Source organism: Gopherus evgoodei, chromosome 2 (assembly GCF_007399415.2).
Source record: "Gopherus evgoodei ecotype Sinaloan lineage chromosome 2, rGopEvg1_v1.p, whole genome shotgun sequence".
In the NCBI taxonomy this organism is placed as follows: Eukaryota; Metazoa; Chordata; order Testudines; family Testudinidae; genus Gopherus; species Gopherus evgoodei.
This window is the reverse complement of record NC_044323.1, coordinates 277,277,009-277,299,225: the sequence shown is the minus strand read 5'-3', so window position 1 is coordinate 277,299,225 and position 22,217 is coordinate 277,277,009. Positions and strand designations below refer to the sequence as shown.

At 44.8% G+C, this 22,217-nt stretch overlaps 1 long non-coding RNA gene and 1 pseudogene across 2 annotated transcripts in view; one reads left to right on the top strand and one right to left on the bottom strand.

Annotated features, from left to right (window-relative positions):
• Nucleotides 1–812: 812 nt before the first annotated feature.
• Nucleotides 813–1,008, bottom strand: LOC115647369 (annotated as a pseudogene).
• Nucleotides 1,009–4,081: 3,073 nt separating this feature from the next.
• The window catches only part of LOC115647104, a 130,343-nt gene continuing 112,207 nt past the window's right edge, over nucleotides 4,082–22,217 (top strand). For both annotated transcript variants that reach the window (XR_003999211.1, XR_003999210.1), the window contains exon 1: nucleotides 4,082–4,197. This is a non-coding gene — a long non-coding RNA (uncharacterized LOC115647104). The remainder of the gene's footprint in view (nucleotides 4,198–22,217) is intronic.

Here is a 22,217-nt window from a genome sequence, read left to right as displayed (position 1 = left end):
TAGCATTACCATGAAAGGAAAAACGACAAGGAATTTAATTAACTAATACCTCAGCCTGCTCCTGCCAAGTGCTGGCCATTTTCCTTTAATTCAGAATCGCTCAGGAATGCCCCTCATTAAGGTCAGTGTTTGGAAAAGTTGGCATGGTATGCCTTTTGGAGACTGCTACTGCACCGACTCATCGAGCAACAGCTTGGGCATACATGTTGCATATTCAGGTTTTAGGGCAACATCACTCTGCCCTCACTCAGCCCAAGTTGCTAGACTTGATGGGCAGTTGTGTGATGAGGCATAGAGACCCTCCCACCCCGGGGAACCACTCCAAAAGAGCAAGGATGTATAGGCAGAGGCTTGCCTTTGAACCAGACCAGAGTCCAGATAAACCCCATCAAAATGTCTAATCACTACTTGCCTAGATGGAAGTCACTCGGCAGTGTGTAATCTAGAGTTGGTGACGTGTTATAAGCTCCTTAGAGAGAGTGAATGATGGGAATGCTGACTGCTATCCTCTGATATCCAAAATGCCAGGAGGAAACAGACAAAATAGTCCCAAGCATCAGTGGCTCCAAAGATGTTAGCAGGGAAGCATCATAAATTCATCCCCGTGTAGAGAACAATCAACAAGTGCCATTGGGACAGGAACTGTCAGACTTAGTGAAAGGACAGAAATAGCTAGAAAGATGAAGCAAAACAAGCAAAAGAAAAACAGACAAAGCATCTCAGCACAATAAACTCACAAGCAGCACAGCTCCCAGCAACCACACCCAAGCACTTTTTCACCTACCCAGCAAAGCATAATTAAAGATAACTAACCAGACTGTTTTTCATACCTGCTCTTCTGAGAAAGAAGAAAACACTCTTCTACAATAAAAAACAACTACCAGAGAACAATACTCTCCACCATTTTCATGCTCAGAAAAAACACCACAAGGCTACATCAGGATTAACAAGACCAACCTTTCAGAGGCACTCATCAGATAAAGAAATAACCTCTGAAAGCATGATCTTAACAAACACTCCTGCCAGTCACAGACCAATCTGGGGCTTTGCCCTCTAACTAGTGGTTGCTACAATTTGGCCTTCAAAGACAGACAGCACTACAAGAAGCCCCATGTGAACAGATCCTGGCTCTCAACTCTGTCCTCCATAGTCCCCTTCTGTAGGCTCCCTATCAAAGCAAACCTGCTCAAAGTAGTCATCCCCTTTAATTTGCATAAACTGAAGACACAGACAGGCCACTTCACCTGCAGAGCCTAAAACAACAATCCTCTAGTTGGCCAAGCCAAGAGCTCTCTAGAAACTAGAGCCTATGCAGTTTTGGACACCTAGAGCAGAGTCATAACAAGGAATTTTTGCGCCAGAGGCAAGGGCCGGCTCCAGGCTCTTCTTCGGCGGGTCCCTGAGTCCCTGTCGGAGGGAATGACCTGCCGTCAAATTGCAGCTGCTGCTTCATTCATTCTTCCTCCGCAATTTGGCAGTGCGTCCTTCTCTAGGAGAGGGACTCAGGGAGCCGCTGTAGAATTGCCGTTGAAGCAGTAGCGGTAGAGCTGCCTCCGAAGTGCTGCTGATTGTGGTAGAGCTGCATTCCTCCACTTTGCGCACTCGAGGCAAGTGCCTCACTAGCCTCGCCCTTGTTAAGGCACAAACCCAGAGCATGATTCTTTGGCACTAGTGACCATAATGGAGGAAGTCAGCAATGGGGAGCAGGGGTCTCCAACTAGGAGTGTTTCCTGAACCTGAGGACCAGTCTCACCATTCTCCAGGAAGCAGGAACTCCCAATTTTGGGGGGAACCACCCCAGAAGCTTTGACTTATAAGTAGTGTTCTGTGTTTTCAGTTTTTACTGATATTCATTGACAAGTTACCAGGTTTTTTAATTCAAAGAGTTCAGATTCTACTGATTTACACCCATTTATCAAGCCATTCAATATTTTTGGGGTATTTATTTTTGTTAAACACTAACACTTCAAGCAATTGTTGTGTCCTGAAGCTCTGAGATGGAAGCAGTCTCGCAGTGTAAAATACAGAACACACGCACAACACAGGTCAGAAAAATCAAACAATGTGAATATCACGCTATGATTGGCTCACAAGGAGATGCTGCCTGCCTATTTCTTTGCATCTGTTTAGTGTGGCACTGAATTTAATCAATCCTCCACAGATAAAGATAAGGTAAAAAGGTAAACATGGGATGAAAACACAAATCTGTGCCTGAATACCAACAAGAAAATCAGTGCTTAGAACTTTCAAGACAAATAAAGACAGGAGTGAAGAGGATGCATTGCGCTGCAAGTACAGCCGCATTGAGGTCAGTACTCACATTGACAGAATAAAAAGCAAACAACACAAGAAGCTTAAAGAAGAAAGTGAACTTTGGGATAAACCGTCAGTATCAGGAGCTTTCATCAGGGCCTTAATGAAAGAGAGAATAAAGCTATGAATGTGTGTGTGTGTGATCTTTGTTTTGCTGGACAACCGTCCAGCAGCAAAAACCCTTCCTAATGTGGACAACTTCATTCATAAGTATCTGAAAGAAAATGATGGAATTAATTGCAAGAAATGTGGTGTCTAGTCTAATTTTTTATTGGTCTCCTGATGCTTTTGACCGTTTAATTCTTGGCCTTTTGGTTTTGTTTTTTTATTTCAAAGTGAATAAATCTGCACTGTTTTGTGCTGAGGTGACATTCATTGCCTCTGCTGACACTGGTTTTGTCGACACAGCAATAACTGACATGTTTGAGAAGGACCAACTATCTTGGGAGAATATGGCCACAACTAACACAGATTCTGCTTCCGACATAGCTAAATTTACACAGGAGATTAAACTCAATCAGAAACTGGAGCTGTTATGTATTACCTGTCCTGCTCAACATTGCACCATCAGCAGCTACTGTTACAGAAGAAATGAAATAAGTGAAATTTTGCATAATTGGATTTGGTGCCATTTTCAAGCATGCGAACAAGTTGAAGGCTTTGTTTTACACAATGTGAGACTAGTACAAAGCCAACTGCTGATTATCTACTCCTGTTGTGCCACATCGGTGGATGACCTTGTACTTTACTAGTAGCCTGCCACATAAATAATGCGTGGACTGTGCTGAATGCATCTCCTAGATCATGCTGAGTTTGTTGGTTCTAAATCAGAAACTGCTGAAGATTCTTTTTGGAATGTCATCCAGGTGTTTCACCTCCTTTCTCAAAGTGAATTTGGCAGCAGGTTGTGACCACTATGCCAGAATGGCTCAACTATTTGTCACTAAAGATGAAGTTTCAGATCTGAAAAGGGAATTTACTACTTATATGAACTTGCCTTACCCTGACAATGTGAAACTGGATGCGCTGGCTTTTTGGAACAGTCATCAAGACACACTTCCCAACTTCAGCAAAGTGGCATGGCAAGCTTTGACTGTATCTTATTATCTACTGATGCAGAGCACTTCTTTTCAAAGGTGGACTACCTCTAAGCCAGCAAGAGGATACTTTAAAGAAAATTATGTGCATATACACAAACCAGAATTTCTAGAAAAAAATTACCAGCTCTGAGAGAGACAAAACATACCTTTGTGCATTAAAAAAAGAAGTTTCAATCATACTGTAGTAAAATGTGTATGTTACAAAAGCTTTTTTTTCTTTCCTCCCTCCCCCAATTTTTCAGTTTTCTTATTTTTTTAACATGATTTCATCCCAGATTTAATGTTTGGAAAACATACTGAAAAATTCCTAATTTATTTTTTTTACAAATAAAAAAAGAAAATGTGGGATACTACTTAATAGCCAGGATATATACCAGATGCTTTCGTTTGATCTATAGCAGAGTCCAGATAGACCTCCACACAAGGCCGCCCAGAGGGGGACAAGCGGGGCAATTTGCCCCACGCCCCAAGCTCCGCGGGGGCGCCCAGGAGAATGGCTGAGGCTCCCTCCCCGGCCCTGGCCGGACCCTCCTCTGCCCCTCTCGCGGACCCTGACCCGGATCGGAGCCCGGCGCTTCGCCGCGGGGGCCCCTGAGCTCCGCCCCGCTCAGAGCCGCGTGGTCAGGGGGCGGGGCTGCGAGCTGCAGCGGGGCCTGAGTTCCCTCCGCTCGGCCTGCAGCTCGCAGCCCCCCCCCGGACCACGCGTCTCTGAGCGGGGCGGAGCTCAGGGGCCCCGGCGGAGGCCCTCAGCCGCCGTGGGGTGAAGCTGCTGGCTCCGCTCCGGGTGAGGGGGAACCTGGGGGTAAAGGGGCGGGGGGGTTGGCGAAGGGGCAGGGAGTCCTGGGGATAGTGAGGGGGCAGAGGTTGGGGGGCGGTCAGGGGACAGGGAATGGGGGGGAGTTGGATCGTTTGCGTTCCGGGGGTTTGTCGGGTCTCAGCGGGGGGGTGGATAGGTATGGGGGCAGGCAGGGAGCGGGGGGGGGCAGGGTTGGGAGTGGGGGGGTTTCTGTGGGACAGTGAGGAGACAAAGAGCAGGATGGGTTGGGGGCTCTGAGGGGGGCAGTCAGGGGGCAGGAAGTGGGTGGGAGTCGGATAGGGGGCAGGGCCAGGCTGTTTGGGAGGCACAGCCTTCCCTACCCTGAAGCTCATACATCAGCTTAAGGCTTGCAGAAGAGCCAAGCTGTTAGCTTTTCCATTAGGGCTACCACCTCTTTTGCTTCTCAAATGCCAAATTATAGTCTATATTTAATTTCACTGCCATAGGGAGATTCATGTCAGGGGAGGGTAGCTTCATTTAAAATTAGCTACTGGGGGAGGGATCACATGAGAAGAGCAATATCCTTCCCAACCCTACCAAGGGAGACCCCCTCCCCCGCATTCCCTGAGGCTTCAGAGGGGTTAATTCAGTGGTTCTCAAACTTTTATACTGATGACCCCTTTCACATAGCAAAACTCTGAGTGTGACCCCCGCCCTTTATAAATTAAAAACACTTTTAAATGTATTTAACACTATTATAAATGCTGGAGGCAAAGTGCGGTTTGAGGTGGGGGCTGACAGCTTGTGACCCCTAGTAATAACGTCATTGACCCCCTGAGGGGTCCTGACCCCCAGTTTGAGAACCCCTAGGTTAATTTAATTTTAGCACCCTGTGTCCATTCACACGCATGTGCTATTTTGAGCATTTTGGTTTTCACAACACAGGCTCATCCCAGATTCTGGAACAAGCTCAAATGCTCAGTTCATGGAGTATGTACATAAGCTATATTAAAGACAAACCCACAGGAACAGTCTCCAGTTTGTAAGGGACCCCATGGAACCAGTCTCTAGGAAACAGATTAATCCATGGAGGTTAACTCCATTAATGGCTATTAGCCAGGGTGGGTAAGAAATGGTGTCCCTAGCCTCTGTTTATCAGAGAGTGGAGATTAGGATGTCCAGATGTCCTGATTTTATAGGGACAGGCCCGATTTTTGGGTCTTTTTTTTACATAGGCTCCTATTAGCCCCCAACCCCCTGTCTCTATTTTTCACACTTGCTGTCTGGTCACCCTACTGGAGATGCATGGCAGGAGAGAGATCATTTGATCATTGCCTGTTAGGTTTACTCTCTCTGGAGCACTTGGCATTAGACATTGTCAGCAGACAGGATACTGGGCTGGATGGACCTTTGGTTTGACCCAGTATGGCTGTTCTAATGTTCTAAGCTAAATGAACCCAAAGTTATGGAGACAGATATGAGTCAAGGAAGCCAGCAGAGTATCAGAAACCTGGAAAAAGGTCTGACTGGATAGGCTCAGGTGTTTGGTCACAAGCTGAGGTGGTTCAAAAGTTTTGGATTTTTTTTAAGCAGAATTTTTTTATTGTTTCTTTAAATAATCAAACACAGCAAGCAGCAAATATTTGGCCACACACTTCTGAAACCCCAAACCATATTCAGGTTTTGGCAGACTAATTTCAGCTTTTCAATTAAAAAAAACACAACAAATTTTGAAGGAAAGCAGACATTGTTTGTGATCTTTTTCTGCTTTTTAAAAACCCCTAGTTTTCGATCGAGAAAAAGTTTTGACGGAAAATATTTCTCCAACCCTTTTAATGAGCTTTAGTGCCTTCTAGCACTAGCTGATGCTGAGAATCAGTGATACCTTGTAAAGAAGTTTTCTCAAAACTATGTTTGTGCTGAGATGCAGGTTTATTTTTCCCAAGGCCGCTTGTGGGTGCGGAGGAAGTGGGGCAATTGCGCCAAGTCCTGCAGGGGCCCCCATAAGGATATAGTATTGTATAGTATTTCAATTTTTTTTATGAAAGGGGCCCCTGAAATTGCTTTGCTCCAGGCCCCCTGAATCCTCGGGGCGGCCCTGCCTCCCCAACATTTCTAATCACTATACATCTGGATGAAAGTCGCTCCGCAGTATGTAACCTAGAGTTGGTGAAGTATTCTAGACTTTTCATGGACACTGAATTTTGGGAATGCTGGCCACTATCCTTCTGATCTCAGAAATGCTCCCCACAGAGTCTGAATGGTGGGAATGCTGGTTGCTGTTCTGATCTTAGAAATACCAGTGAGAAGAAACAAAAACTGCCCAAGCATCAGTGGATCCAGTGTTGTTAGCAGTGAAGAATCATCCATTCATTCCAGTGTGGAGTACAATTGATAGGGTGCCATGAAAAGATAATCTGTCAGATTTAGCAAAGAAGCAGAAATAGCTATGAAGATGAAGCAGAACAAACAAGAGAATAAAGACAATCTTTCAACGGTAAACATGTTGACTACAGAGTTTGGAGCAAAAACATAAAAGAAACACACTACACATACAGAGAAAGCCTTTTCCTAAAAACTACTGAAAAACACAGCTGACTCACACCATACCTGAAGGCAAATAGAATATTTAATTGCTCAGAGCTCAGCAAACTTAATCCACAAGCAGTACACGTCCTAGCACCCACACCCAAATGCTTTTTTACACACTAAGCACAATAAATTCAACGCTAACCAGAGAGACTCTGCTCCCTTTTTCTGAGAGAAAAAGCAAGACACTCTTCTACAGAAAAAAGTAACTGTTATAGAACAGCACTTTCTACCACACTCACAGTCAGAAAGAAACACTACAGTGGTACATAACAGATAACAAGCCCAGCCTTTTACAGCTAACTTTCTCTACTTATCAACTGAAGAAAGGACACCCCCAAGCCTTAACTATCAGCCCCTCTGCCAGTCACAGACCATTCTGGCGTATTGTCCTCTAACTGGTGGTTGCTACTATTTGGCCTTCATGAGAGAAAGAGCACGACGAGAAGCCCCACATGAACAGATCCTGGCTCTCAACTCTGCCCTCCATGGCCCCTTTCCCTAGGCTGCCTATCAAAACAAAGATGCTCAAAGTAGCCATCCCTTTTCATTTGCATAAACTGAAGACACACACAGGCCACTCCACCAATCTTCTCCCTGCTCCACAGAGCCTAAGACAACAATCCTCTAGTTCAGTGGTCTCCAACGCGGGGCCATCTTAATGCCCCGGCATCCTGGACCCTGGGAGAGCACCCGCTGAAATGCCGCCGAAGTTCAGCAGCATTTGGGCAGCGACGCCTCTCGCTGACACCTCTTATCGTCTACGAGAGGCGTCGCTCCACCACCTCAGTGGTCCTTCGGCTGGCGCCTGCCAGCCCAAAAGGTTGGGGACCACTGCTCTAGCTGGCCAAGTGAAGAGCTCTCTAGAAACAACAGCCTAAGCAGTTTTGGACACCCAGAGCTTGTTTCTTTGGCACCAATGACCAAAATGGAGGAAGTCAGCAGCGGGGAGCCAGGCTGTCCAACTAGGGGTGTTTCCTGAACCTGAAGGCCAGTCTCACTATTCTCCGGGGAGCAGGAGCTCCCAATTTTTCTGGTTTCAGCTTTTACTTTAAAGCAAAGATATATGGCCACAGGCTTTCCTTTGAACCAGACCAGAGTCCCAGTAAATCCAGTCAAAATGTCCAGTCGCTATTCACTTGGAAGAAAGTTGCTTGGCAGTATGTAACCTAGAGTTGGTGGCATGTTCCAGGCTCCTTAGAGAGCAAGAATGGCAGGAATACAGGCTGCTGTCCTGATCTCTGAAATGCCAGGTGGGAACAGACAAAATCTTCCCAAGCACCAATTGCTCTGGCGTTAGCAGCAAAGTGTCATCTAATCATCTCAGTGTGGATGACAATTGAAGTGCCATGTGGACAGGAACTATCAGACTTAGTGGAGAAACAGAAAAAGCTATGAATATGAAATAAAAGAAGGAAGAGCAAGAAGATAAACAATTAATAGTAAACCATCTGACTGCAGATTTTGGGAGCAAAGATTTAACAGGCACACAGTATGCCTGCAAAAAAAGGCCTTTTCTAAAGACTGTTCAAAAGTACAGCCCAGTCATGCAGCTGCTGTATAGGTGACAACTCTGTGGGTGCTCCAGGGCTAGAGCACCCATGACAAAAAATGGTGGGTGCTGAACACCCACTGGCAGCCCCATCATGAGCACCTCACACCTGCTGTGGATCAGCTGTTCTGCAGAGTGTAGGAGGCACTGTAGCAGAAATGAGAGTGAGGTGTGCTCAGGGGCAGGAGCAGAAAGGGGCAGAGTGGGGTCTTGGGGAAGAAGGTGGAGTGGGGACAGGGACAGGGCCTAGGGCATATTAGGAAGTCAGTACCTCTAAGCAGCTGAGAAGAAGCAGAGCATTTCATTGCTGCAGGCTTAGCCTACCAAACCCACAAGCAGCACAGCTCCCCATAGTCACACCTTGAAGAACAAGCCTATAGCTAATCAGTCAGACTACATACCTTCCTTCTCTCAGAAGGAAACAGGATACCCTTTTACAGCAAAAAGCAGCCAGTGCAGTACACTCTAGATAAACAACCCCTGAAAGCATAGTCTTAACCAGCACCTTCCCTGCCAGTCAGAGGCCATTTTGGCACGTTGTCCTCTAACTGGGTGTTGCTGCAATTTGGTTTTCATGAGAGAGAGCACTACAAGAAGCCCCAAGTGATCAGATTCTGGCTCTCAACTCTGTCCTCCGCAACCCCTTCCATAGGCTGCCTATCAAAGCAAAGCTGCTCAAAGTAGCCATCCCCTTTCATTTGCATAAACTGAAGACACACACAGGTCACTCCACTAATCTTCTCCTTCTCCCTGCTCGGCAATACCTAAAGCAACAATCCTCTAGCTAGCCTAGTCAAGCCAAGAGTTCTCTAGGAGGCAAGGGATAGCAATAGCTTAGTGGTTTGAGTATTGGCATGCTAAACCCAGGGTTATGAGTTCAATCCTTAAGAAAATCATTTGGGGATTGGTCCTGCTTTGAGCAGGGGTTGGATCAGATGATCCCTTCCAACCCTAATGATTCTATGAAATTAGAGCCTATGCAGCTTTGAACATGCAAAGCATATTTCTTTTGCACTAGTGACCATAATGGAGAAAGTCAGCAGTAGGGAGCCAAGATCTCCAATGAGGGATGTTTTCTGAACCTGAAGGCCAATCTTACCATTCTCCTACTTGTAGGAAATCCCACCTTTTCTGAAAATCACTCCAGAAACTTTGAGAGGCTTCCACGCTCCTTAAACATCCCAGATGCAAGGTGGAAAATAGTGAATCTGTTATAACCTCCACCTCTCATCTTCCTTGCCATATCCTTCACCCCTTCAGCTACGAAACAGCCCTCTTTATTGCTACAGTGGTAGATTCCTGTAAGAAGTCTTTGTGCAATTGGTGGAAGGATTCACACAGAATCATATGATTGGAATGGACCTCAAGAGATCTTCTAGTCCAGTCTCTTGCACTCAAGGCAGAGCTAAGTATTATCTAGACCATCTCTGAAAGGTGTTTGTCTAACCTGTTCATAAAAACCTCCATAACCTCCCTAGGCAATTTATTCTGGTGCTTAACTACCCTGGTTAGGAAGTTTTTCCTAATGTCCAACCTAGACTGCCCTTGCTGCAATTTAACCCCTTTGTTTTTTGTCCTATCCTCAGATGTTAACAAGAACAATTTTTGCCCTCCTTCTTGTAAGAACTTTCTATGTTCTTGAAAACAGTTATCATGTCCCCTCTCAGTCTTCTCTTCTCCAGAATAAACAAACCGAATGTTTTCAGTCTTCCCTCAGAGATCATGTTTTCTAGACCTTAAATCATTTTTGTTGCTCTTCTCTAGACTTTCTTCAATTTGTCCACATCTTTCCTGAAATGTGTCACCTAGAACTTGACACAATACTTCTGTTGAGGCCTTATCAGCACTGAGTAGAGCAGAAGAATTATTTCTTGGGTTTGCTTACAACACTCCTGCTAATACATCCCAGGATGATGTTCACTTTTTTTTGCAACAGTGTTACACTGTTGACTCATAGTTAGCTTGTGATCCACTATAATCCCAGATTCCTTTCCAAAGTACTCCTTCCTATGCAGTAATTTCTCATTTTGAATATGTGAAATTAATTGTTCCTTCCTAAGTGGAATACTTTTCATTTGTCCTTATTGAATTGCATCCTATTTACTTCAGACCATTTCTCCAGTTTGTCCAGAACATTTCGAATTGTAATCCTATCCTCCAAAGCACTTACAACCTCTCCCAGCTTTGTATCATCCGCAAACTTTATATGGCCATTATCTAAATCATTTATGAAGATACTGAACAGAACCAGACACAGGACCAATCCCTGTGGGACCCCATTTGATATGCCCTTGACTGTGAACCACAAATAACTGCTCTATGACAACTGTTTTCCAATAAGTTATGCACCCACCTTATAGTAGTTCCATCTAGGTTGTATTTCCCTAGTTTGTTTATGAGAAGGTCATGTGAGACAATCTCTTACTACTGTCAAGATATACCACATCTACCACTTCCCCCCATCCACGGGCTTGTTACCTTGTCAAAGAAAACTATTGGGTTTGACACTATTTGTTCTTGACAAACCTATGCTAACTGTTACTTATCTTATTATCTTCTAGGTGTTTGCAAATTGATTGCTTGATTTTTTGCTCCATTATCTTTCTGGGTACTGAAGTTAAACTGACATGTCTGTAATTCCCTGGGTTGTCCTTATTTCCTTTTTTATAGATTGGCACTATGTTTGCCCTTTTCCAGTCCTCTGGAATCTCTCTCATCTTCTATGAGTTTTCAAAGATAATCGCCAATGGATCAGATATCTCCTCAGTCAGCTCACTGAGCATTCTAGGATGTATTTCATTAAGGCTTGTGATCTAAAGACATCTAACTTTTTAAAGTAATTTTTAATGTGTTCTTTTCCTATTTTAGCCTCAAATCCAACTGCATTTTCACTGGTGTTTGCTATGTTTGATGTCCAATTGCTACTAAAAATCTTTGGTGAAAACTGAAACAAAAGTCATAGAATCACATGGCTTGGTTACACTTGCAGATGTAGAGCGCTGGGCATTAAACCAGCTGTCAAGATTCCTTCCCCACTCTGAACTTTAGGGTACAGATGTGGGGACCGGCATGGACACTTCTAAGTTTAATTACCAGCTTAGATCTGGTATCGCTGCCACCACCCCCAAGCACTACTTTTCTTCCCTGGGTAGCCTTGAGATACTTCACCAATTTCCTGGTGAACACAGATCCAAACCCCTTGGATCTTAAAACAAGGAGAAATTAACCATCCCCCCTCCTTTCTCCCACCAACTCCTGGTGTATCCAGATCCAAACCCCTTTGATCTAAAAAACAAGGAAAAAATCAATCAGGTATTAAGAAAAAGGCTTTTAACTGAAGAAAAGAAAGGTAAAAGAAAACCCTCTGGGAGAGATTAGCATACCAGCTACTCTCACAGACAACAGATTCCAAACACAGAGGATGTTCCCCTGGGCAAAAATCTTAATACACACAAGAATACCCAAATTTGATAATTCCCTTAATAGTACAAGACAAGTTACAAAGGAAATAAACATAAACCTATTTATTCCTTTCTAAAACTTACTGCTCTGATAAGAGGCTGGTTCCTTGATCTTTTTCACTCCGGCTGAAACTGAAACTGACTAAACAAAGGAAAACTTCCCTCCTTCCTTTTGAAACATCTTGTTCCCCCATTGGTTCCTCTGGTCAGGTGTCAGCTAGGCTAGATGAACTTCTTAACCCTTTACAGGTAAAAGAGGCATTAACCCTTAACTATCTGTTTATGACACCAGCCTTCGGAGATCACAGCAGGGAAAATGCTGCCGTATGTTTACACTGTCAGCTGCAAGCGCACTGCTGTGGCCACATTAGCAGCTCTTGCAATGCCACAAAGAGCAGTGCATTGTGATGGCTATCTCAGTGTGCAAGGGGCTTGTCATAAACAGATAGCTAAGGGTTAATGTCTCTTACACCTGGAAAGAGGTAACCTGAAGCACCTGACCAGAGGACCAATCAGGAAACCAGACTTTTTCAGGTCTGAGTGGAGAGAAGTTTGTGTGTGAGTCCTTTGTTCTTGGTCTTCTGCCTGTCTCTCTCTCGGCTATGGGAGGATTTCTGTTTCCTGCTTTCTAATCTTCTGTTTCCAAGTTGTGAGTACTGAGATCATAATACAATAGGGGTTATTGTTTTTTTCTTTTGTATTTACATGGTATAGTTGCTGGAGTGTTTTGAATTGTATTCTTTTTGAATAAGGCTGTTTATTCATATTTCTTTTCAGCAATTGACCCTGTATTTGTCACCTTAATACAGAGAGACCATTTTAATGTATTTTTCTTTCTTTTTACATAAAGCTTTCTTTTTAAGACCTGTTGGAGTTTTTCTTTAGTGGGGAACTCCAGGGAATTGAGTTTGTGCTCACCAGGGTATTGGTGGGAGGAAGAAGTCACGGGGAAATCTGTGTGTGTTAGATTTACTAGCCTGACTTTGCATTCCCTCTGGGTGAGGGGGGAAGAGAGATTAGCTCTCGGTACTTCTGTTTTCCAAGGCTGGAAACGGGAAGGGTGGAATCCCTCTGTTTAGATTCACGGAGCTTGCTTCTGTGTGTCTCTCCAGGAACTCCTGGAGGGGGGAAGGGAAAAGGTTTATTTCCCTTTGTTGTGAGACTCAAGGGATTTGGGTCTTGGGGTCCCCAGGGAAGGTTTGGGGGGACCAGAGTGCCCCAAAACACTCTAATTTTTTGGGTGGTGGCAGCTTTACCAGGTCCAAACTGGTAACTAAGCTTGGAGGTTTTCATGCTAACCCCCATATTTTGGATGCTAAGGTCCAAATCTGGGACTAGGTTATGACAGGGCTGCAATGTGCTTTTCAAATGGGGGGGAGTAGAGTGTGACAAGGAGTGCGTCGTGTGTATGTGAGGGGAGAGAGAGTGTGTTTTGGGGGGCAGAGAGTGTGTCAGCCGCTGTCTTGTAAGTTCAGACAGCAGCAGGTCCTCCTTCATCCCCTCCCACCCCGCCTGCCTCTCTCTGTCACACACAGCATTCCACAGTAATGGTTGCTTTGTCCCTGTCATAAACAGATAGTTAAGAGTTAATAGAACAGGAGTACTTCATGTCTCTTTTGCCTGTAAAGGGTTAACGAGTTCAGTGAGCCTGGCTTTCACCTGACCAGAGGACCAGTCGGGACAAGATACCTTCAGATCTTGAGGGAGGGAAGTTTTTGTGTGTGCTGTTAGTTTTTGGTGGTTGTTCACTCTGGGTTCTGAGAGTGACCAGACGCGCAACCAGGTTTCTCTCCAATCTCTCTGATACAGTCTCTTATATGTCCAGAATAGTGAGTACTAGATAGATAAGGCGAGTTAGGCTTATGCTTGTTTTCTTTATTTGCAAATGTGTATTTGGCTGGAAGAAGTTCAAATTTGTATTTTGCTGAAAGGATTTTAATTTGTACTTGTACACTTAGGCTGGGAGGGTATTCCCAGTGTCTAGCTGAAAGACCCTGTAACATATTCCATCTTAAGTTTACAAAGATAATTTTTACTGTTTTTTTCTTTCTTTAATTAAAAGCTTTTCTTGTTTAAGAACTTGATTGTTTTTTTATTCTGTTGAGACCCCAGGGGACGGGGTCTGGCTCCACCAGGGAATTGGTGGGGAGAAAGGAGGGAAGGGAGAGAGAAAGGTTAATGTTCTCTCTGTGTTAGGATTACTTTCTCTCTCAGGGAGAGTCTGGGAGGGGGAGAGAGAAGGAGGGGGGAAGGTGAATTTTCCTCTCTGTTTTAAGATTCAAGGAGTTTGAATCACAGTGATCTTCTAGGGTAACCCAGGGAGGGGAAGCCTGGGAGAGGCAATGGTGAGGGAAAGGGTTTACTTTCCTTGTGTTAAGATCCAGAGGGTCTGAGTCTTGGGGGTCCCCGGGCAAGTTTTTGGGGGACCAGAGTGTACCAGGCACTGGAATTCCTGGTTGGTGGCAGCGCTACAGATACTAAGCTGGTAATTGAGCTTAGAAGAATTCATGCTGGTACCCCATCTTTTGGACGCTAAGGTTCAGAGTTGGGATTATACCATGACAGTCCCGGAGCAGATAAGCATGCCGGCTGTCAGAAACGGAGCTTTGAAAGGGGATATCCACGTTTCTGCAGCCGAGTTCAAAACAATGGGAACAGTGGCCACTTGACTTCAGGGGATCATGGGACATTTTCAGAGGCCAATCACAGTGCAGTAATGCAACACGTCATCCACACTGACGCCCGGGCATTTCAGCTGGAGTGCAGCAAGCTTTATGCTTCTCATGGAGGTGGATTACCAGGAGCACTCCAGCTGCAGAGTTCAGGCACTCTAAGTGCCTTGCCAGTGTGAACACCTCAGAAGTCAGGGCACCCATGGCTGCTTTAATGCGCTCCAGCTTGCAAGTGTATGCAAGCCCATAGAGTTAGAAGGGACTGCATGGATCATCTAGTCTGTCCCCTGCCAAGATGCAGGATTTGTTGTGTTGTTTGGCACTTCTCTCATTTCCACGTTTTCTGTTATTGTTTTCCCCCTGCGCCCCCCCTTCATTGAGTAATGGGCCTATCCTGTCCTTGGTTTTCCTATTACTTCTAATGTATTTGTAAAGTGCCGCTGAAGACCCGGACCGCCGCCGAGTATTCGAATCGGGCCCCACACTTCCTAAAGCCGGCCCTGGCCAGAGTGGTCTTTTAACATACTGCCTATTTTTCCTAAGCAGTGGAATAGTTTGCTCTTGTATGCTTAGTAATGTCTCCTTGAAGGACTGCCAGATCTTTTAAACTGTTTTTCCCCTTAGACTTGCTTCACACCCCAGAGTGACATACTTTACACTGACATAAGTGGCATGTAGACATAGCCAAAATGTCTACAGTGTGGTGTGTAGGCAAATCTAAAGCAAGGGCTCTGGTTTAGAACCAGGCAAAAGTTTTTCACTGAAAGGTTTTTTTCACCACAATTTTTTTTCACCACAAAATGCAGATTTGACCAAAACAATTCCGAAAAAAAAAACCTGAGCAATTTTGTTTTGACACTTTCCGAATGAAAAGTCTTGATTTTTCAGTTTGAGATGACCTTTCATTTTGAAATTTCCTTCAGTTTTAATTAAAAAAAAAAAGTAAGAAATCTTCAGATCAAAACAAAACACTTTGTTCTAGGGGAAATAAAACATTTTATTCTACTCAAAGTGATTTTTTTTACTTTTTGGCTCACAAACATTTTTTTCTTCTGGTTGATCCAAAACCAAACATTTTCAATATTTTGGAACGGCCAGCGAATCAAAAAAAAAACCAGTCATTTGCACAGCTCTACTTTAGCTGCTAGTTTCCAATGGGAAATACTGTTTGTAGCATGTGGATGGGTAGGTTGTTTTATTCTAATTCTTCATTAGGCTTTTAATTAGCTGCTGACTCTCTAAATGAACACATTATTGATTGTGTTGTATCTGATGGCACTACTAACCAGGAAAGGATGGGCACAACTTGGGCAGAGTTTATCCGCCAGTGTAAGCACACATTTCCACATGCTAAATGCAATCACATGTAACAAAATGCTGCACAGCAAGATTCATCTGACATACTTTCACACACAGTTGCTCTGGTCAGACATTCTGGGTGAGATATTGCATGGGGAAATGGATGGTGAAAGACTAATGATGATGATATTTAGTATCCTCGAAGAATTATAGGACAAGTAATTACCCCTGAGAGATAGATAAGGATTGTTATAATCACTAAGGTTGTGAATGGGTTTATGCAGGCGGGACCACACACTGCGTGAGGGACAACTGGCAACTACAGTGCCTCCATATGACTTGTACTGGTGGTAGTGCTAGTTTTCCCTAAAAAGAAGTGGAGAGAGGCAAGTGGGGTCATGGATGTAACTCAGTCAACTATAGCCACTGGAGTTGGCTGGTCACAGAGTGGAGCATATATTATGCCCTCTTTTGGCCCAGAAGAGCTGCCACTGAGACATGAATTCCTCCGGAGGAAGTACAGTGGCCAGAATTCCTCCTGGCTAGTTTATGTTTCACTAGCAGCTTTTTATGAAGACTCCAGTCCTATTGCAGCAGACCCCTTCGCACACACTTCCTGCAGGGGTGTGGCTCTAAGCCACAATCAAGCTAAAGTTTCAAGACAATCCAGCACACTGAGTACTGAGCTTCCATGAGAATCTCACCACAAGTGACACAATGCGAGCTGTTGGGTGCTGAGTGCTTCTGAAAATTGGGCCTTATTAGAGGGCTTGTCTACACTGGCACTTTACAGTGCTGCAACTTTCTCGCTTAGGGGCGTCAAAAAAAACCCCCTGAGCACAGCAAGTATCAGCGCTGTAAAGCGCAAGTGTAGCCAGTGTACCAGCGCTGGCAGCTAGGCCCCTCAAGAAGGTATATTTTTTAGAGCTGTCAAGGTCTTATTCCCACTTTGAACTTTAGCATCCAGAAAGTGGGGACCTGCATGTACCCCTCTAAACTTAATTCCTAGCTTAGATCTGATAACGCTGCCACCAACCAAAATATAGCGTTTGGTATACTTTCTGTCCCCCAAAAACCTCTGGGGAACCTATGACCCAAATCCCTTGGGTCTTAAAACAAAGAGGAATAAACCATTCCCCCTCCTTCCCCTCCCAGGTTTTCCCCTCCCTGGGTTACCCTGAGTTATACACTGATCCAAACTCATTGGATCCTAAAACAGAGAGGAATTAATCCTCCCCCCTCTCCTTTCCCCCACCTATCCCTGGTGAGTTCAGACCCAATCCCCTTTGGTCTTACACAAGAAAAAAAAATCAATCAGGTTCTTAAAAAGAAAAGCTTTTAATTAAAGAAAGAAAAAGTAAAAATTACCTCTGTAAAATCAAGATGGAAAATGTTTACAGGGTCTCAGCTTTATATAGACCAGAGGGACTCCCTCCCCCCTAGCCTAAGTATAAGTTACAGCAAACAGAGGTAAAATATCCTTCCAGCAAAATACACATTTGCAAATAAAGAAAACAAGCAAAAAGACTATTCCGCCTTCTAGCTATTACTTACTATTTTGAACATGAGAGACTGTTTCAGAAAGATTGGAGAAAACTGGTTGCACGACTGGCTCCTCTTAATCCCAAGAGAGAACAATGAACAACACAAAAAGCACAAACAAAGACTTCCCTGCACCAAGATTTGAAAGTATCTTGTCCCCCGATTGGTCCTTTGGTCAGCTGTCAGCCAGGTTCACTGAGCTTTTTAACCCTTTACAGGTAAAAGAGACATTAACCCTTATCTATCTGTTTATGACAAGAGCACTAGGAGAGCTCTCTCCCAGCGCTGTGCCGTGACTACACAAGCCACGTTAAAGCCCTGCCATTTGCTGAGATTCTCTCTCTCCTCCCCTGGAGCTGTGTTACTCCAAGACATTTTGAGCAGTATGGGAAATTAAATGCCCATTTCCCATCGTTGCTGGAAGTGATCCAGCATGCTGAAAATGTAGTCTTGTTTGAGAACAAAGAAACATTAAGATGAGTTGTAGACATCATTTGGAAATCAATTGCTGAGTTCTAACAGAAGGATCTATTTAAAATTTGCCTGCCCTAATTGAAGAGCTGGATAGAAACATTTCCAAAAAGAATAGTAATAGTCCAACATGATATCCATAGCTCCAAACCTACTTTGATCATGATTCATTTTGCTTCTTAACAAGATATGTGGAGTATTGGTCCAACAGTACCAGAATTTGCAACAGTGCTATGCTGCCTACTTCTGTTACTCCCTGCTGAGAAATAAGTTCATTAACGTTTATCAATCAGCTGTTGTCTCTGCTTTTGTCTGCCCTTGTCACCTAGTTTGCCTAGTTCCTGCCTTCTCCAGGATTACCTTGTTTGTTCGACATAATTACTTTTTTTTTTAATGATCTGTTCCCTTGGCACAATCTTCTATATCAGCTCGTCAATTATAGTTGTAAGCTTTTGCGAGGACAGAAGTATGCTTGCTTGGTTTAGGCAAGGTTAAAGAAAGCACACTTAAAAACTTAAAGATTAAAGGAAGGTTTGAATTGTATGAATTCCATCAAGCCATAAAATCAATATGCTGGGGGGTTGGGGTGGGGAGAGGAGTGTATAACTGGGATTTTCATGACTTACACAAGGAAGAAACTAAAGGAAACATCAGTGGGCTTTCAACATTTGACTTTCATCCTTCCTTTGGAAGTTCTTTGTACAATCATGTTTACCATTTTTTTCCCCTTTTGCCCAGTCTTAATTTTCCTCTGGGGAGGAAGCTCAAGAGATGAAAGTTTGGGACGAATTTATATTCTCAGTCTCTGCATCATGTGGAAATAACTAAATTGATACAGCAGTAGTTTGACTGTTTCAGCAAGATCAAAATGGATTTTTCTACAGCCTAAAGGCTGATTAATCATCTAATCTTTGTCTTCCCCATATCATGATTGGAAAATATAAGACACTGGTGTCTTTTCATATAGTGTTGTCAGGAAATGTTCGGGTTCAGTCAAAAATCTTTTGATCAGCCTTATTTGCATTATCCAAGGAGCCAAGAACTTCAAGATAGTCTTCTGTGCATCAAAGATTATGCAATGCTGCTATTACACATGAGTTGCCATTCAATAGTCAGGCAGACTGAGCAAATATGGATGAGAAGAAATGTTCGACTGAAACAAAAAGTAATTGAAAAATAATTAAACTCCCTAAAACATGACAGCCATTGCAGCTGGACTCCTTTTCACATTCCTGTGTTGCTAATTTAGAAAGGCACCTAGTGAAGGTACGTCAGTGTAATTCCCAGCCATAACAAATAATGTGCTTGATCCTGTTCCCACTCAAGAAAAGAATTTTTCCACTAACTTCAGTGGTACCAGCATCATGCCCAGTGAATAGGTTAAACCATGCGATCCTTCAGAGTCCATGACCGAGGGAACATTAGGCCCCAAAGTCCTGTTTATTCAGTGCATAGGAGGAAGTCATAATTGGCTAGGACAGGAAAGGGCAGCTACTGCTGCCTGCAGTGTTAGGTGGCCTTACAGAACATTTCTAAGCAAGGTCATGGCCCTTCCTCCCATGGTACCAATAAGCAGCTGCAAGGAGAGCACAGACTATGTGTCTGTCCAGCAGGGACACAAAGAGACAATGCAAACCATGCTCCCCACAGACTCCCATGACTTCTACAGCTGTAATTCCGCTCTCCAACCTACCCTGGGGCACAGGCTGCTCCCTACCCCCTCATATGCTACAGTGGATAAATCCAGAGGTGAAAGAAAGCCGGTAAGCCCCTGTACGGTGTACTGGCAAGAGCCAGTGCACCGTACTGGGGTGGCCCGGCTTCCCCAGGTGGCAATTTAAATTGCCACCAGAGACCTGCTGCCAGAGCTCTGGAGTAGCAGCAGGGCTCCAAGGGTTATTTAAAGGGCCAGGGCTCCCACTGCCTCTACTGTCCTGGGCCCTTTAAATAGCCCCCGGAGCCCCGCAACTGCTACTCCAGGGCTCCGGGGGCTATTTAAAGGGCCGGGGTGGTAGAGGCCCTTTAAATAGCCCCTGGAGCGCTGCTGCTGGAGCCCTGGGGTAGCAGCGGCTGTCGGGGGCTCCAGCAGTGGTTTAAAGGGCCCAGGGTGATAGCGGTGGCCGAGCCCTGGGCCCTTTAAACTGCTGCCAGAGCCCCCGGCTGTCACTGCTACCCCAGCGGAGGAGGGAGAGGGCACTTACCAGTACAGGGCAGGCCAGGGCTGGCTCTGACCCTCCACCGATTCCCACCTCTTCTGCCTGAGGCCCCGCCCCTTCTGGGCACCAGAGCCAGCCCCAACCCAGTCCTGTACCAGTAAGTCCCTATTTCTACTTTCACCCCTGGATAAATCCATAATTTAGTTTAAGGTGACATATAATGAGATTGCAGATATTTACCAGCAGATCCCTGTTTGAGTGGATCAAAAAAACCTACACATTTTGCATGAAATCCACCCCTGTTCAGAGAGACCAGCACAAGGTTTAGGTGCTACTTCAGTCTCACCTAAGAGGGACATAAACCCACAGGCCCCAATCCTGCAAAATCTTATGCATGCACTTAACTTTAAGCATGTGAGCAGTCCAGATGATGTCAAATAAAAAGTTCAAGAAAGCAGATTCATCATAGGAAAGGGCAGTATGCCAAATATATTAGAGCATTCAGTGATGAGGGACATGGAAGCGGAGAGGTCAAGGCAAGGACTGCAAGACATCTGATCAGGTGAGATTTGAAAAAAGGTGGAAGTCAAGTCAAATGCCCTCAGCTTGGCATGTGGACTTGGAGAAAAACTTCAGAGAAGAACTAGGCAGACTCCTGATAGAAGCAGCTAAAGTAGGGCTGCTACACTAGGAGGGAAGGGGGAAAATAGGATGCAGGTTGGGCCACCCCTCCCCCAATACCTCCCTGAATCCAGAACTGTGTAGAGAACTCTGCTGACACACACTTTGGGGTCACTGGGACCCAGGTGGTGCCTAGGGTTGCCAACTTTGGTTGGCCATATTCCTGGCAGTTTCATCACATTACATAATCTTTAATTAAAGATTAATCTTTAATTCCTGGAGACTCCAGAACAATCCTGGAGCGTTGGCAACCCTAGTGGTGCCTCCCCTTCTCGAACCATGTATCTTGGAAAAAAACTGCAGAAAGCAGCCAAGCCAACCAGAAGCTCCAGCTGGCAGAAGTAGAGACAGCCAGAGCAGGGACCTTTGTACAGTCAGAAAACTTTGTGTAGTTCTGAGCAGACTTTCTTGTAGGTCTAACAACTGACATGAGACAAGCCTGAACAAGCCAGAACAAAACAAGTTTAACCCTTCTGCCCCTTTGAGTTGGCAGCAACAAGGGCCGGGTTCAGTATCCAGGGGTTCTGTTTTAATAACACAATGCATAACCGGCTCGAGCCCCCACCCAGTGACCTGGTAACACTTACATACCACCACCCCCGGGCACCTCGAGGAGGCAATACTTCCCCACTCGCAAGCACAGAGTCTGAGTGTAACAAAATCCTTTTAATAAAGGAGGGAAACAATGTGGCATCACATTGGAGAAATACCACAAACAGGATTATAACACAAACCATAAGCAAAAAAAACCCCACCTCCAAGTACATCTGGCAATCTCCTTTCCCCCTTAGGGTCTTAAGTCCAATCACCTCAAAGTCCAACAACCCAAAAGTCACTGGTCAGTGCTACCCCAGAGTTCAAAAGTTTATCTGCAGAGTTTTACACACACACACCCCAGCCTGGGTGGGGGAGGGGAAGCCCACACAGGGTGTTAAGGGGCACCTTACATGGGCCAGGACCAACTGCTCCACCTCTCCATGGAGTTCTGCTGAAGCCTTCACCACAACCAACTCCAGCTGTACCACTCCTCCAGCCAACCCATGAGTCATTCCAGCCATCCCTGCAAACCGCTCCGCTCCACTCACTGTTCTATGGCCTGCTCCAACATGCTGTAAACTGCTCCACTCTGCCAGCCACTTAACAATATGTCTGCAGGCTCCCCCACTAGCTAACACAGCATTCAGTGATCTCAACTCAGCTCTTTTAGTGATTTCAGCTCTTAGTAGGGGAATACTAGTGCTGTTGCACCATTAGCCCAACATGAATTCAGCTCAGCAGTCTCTAGATGAACTCCTAACAGAGTCAAAAGTAGCTCTACTCTTTAACAGCAGAGAGACAAGGATGTACAATTGATGTTCCAGGCCCTTAAAAAACAGCCCATCCCACCAGATGCACACACCAATCCCCACCCTCTCTCAAATCACTGGGTTTTGGAACCCATGTCCCTTGTCTAGCAAGTGTCACTTAATTTATATTGAGACATCTCTGTCATAAAGCAGTCTCGTAGTTCCTCATTCACATAATCAGGTGGTGACACTTTATTTATCCTGCCCCAATAACAAAGAAATTGGGGATCCCAGAGCTGTCAAAATAACCATCCCAGGCTGCCTTGGGCTATGATGGG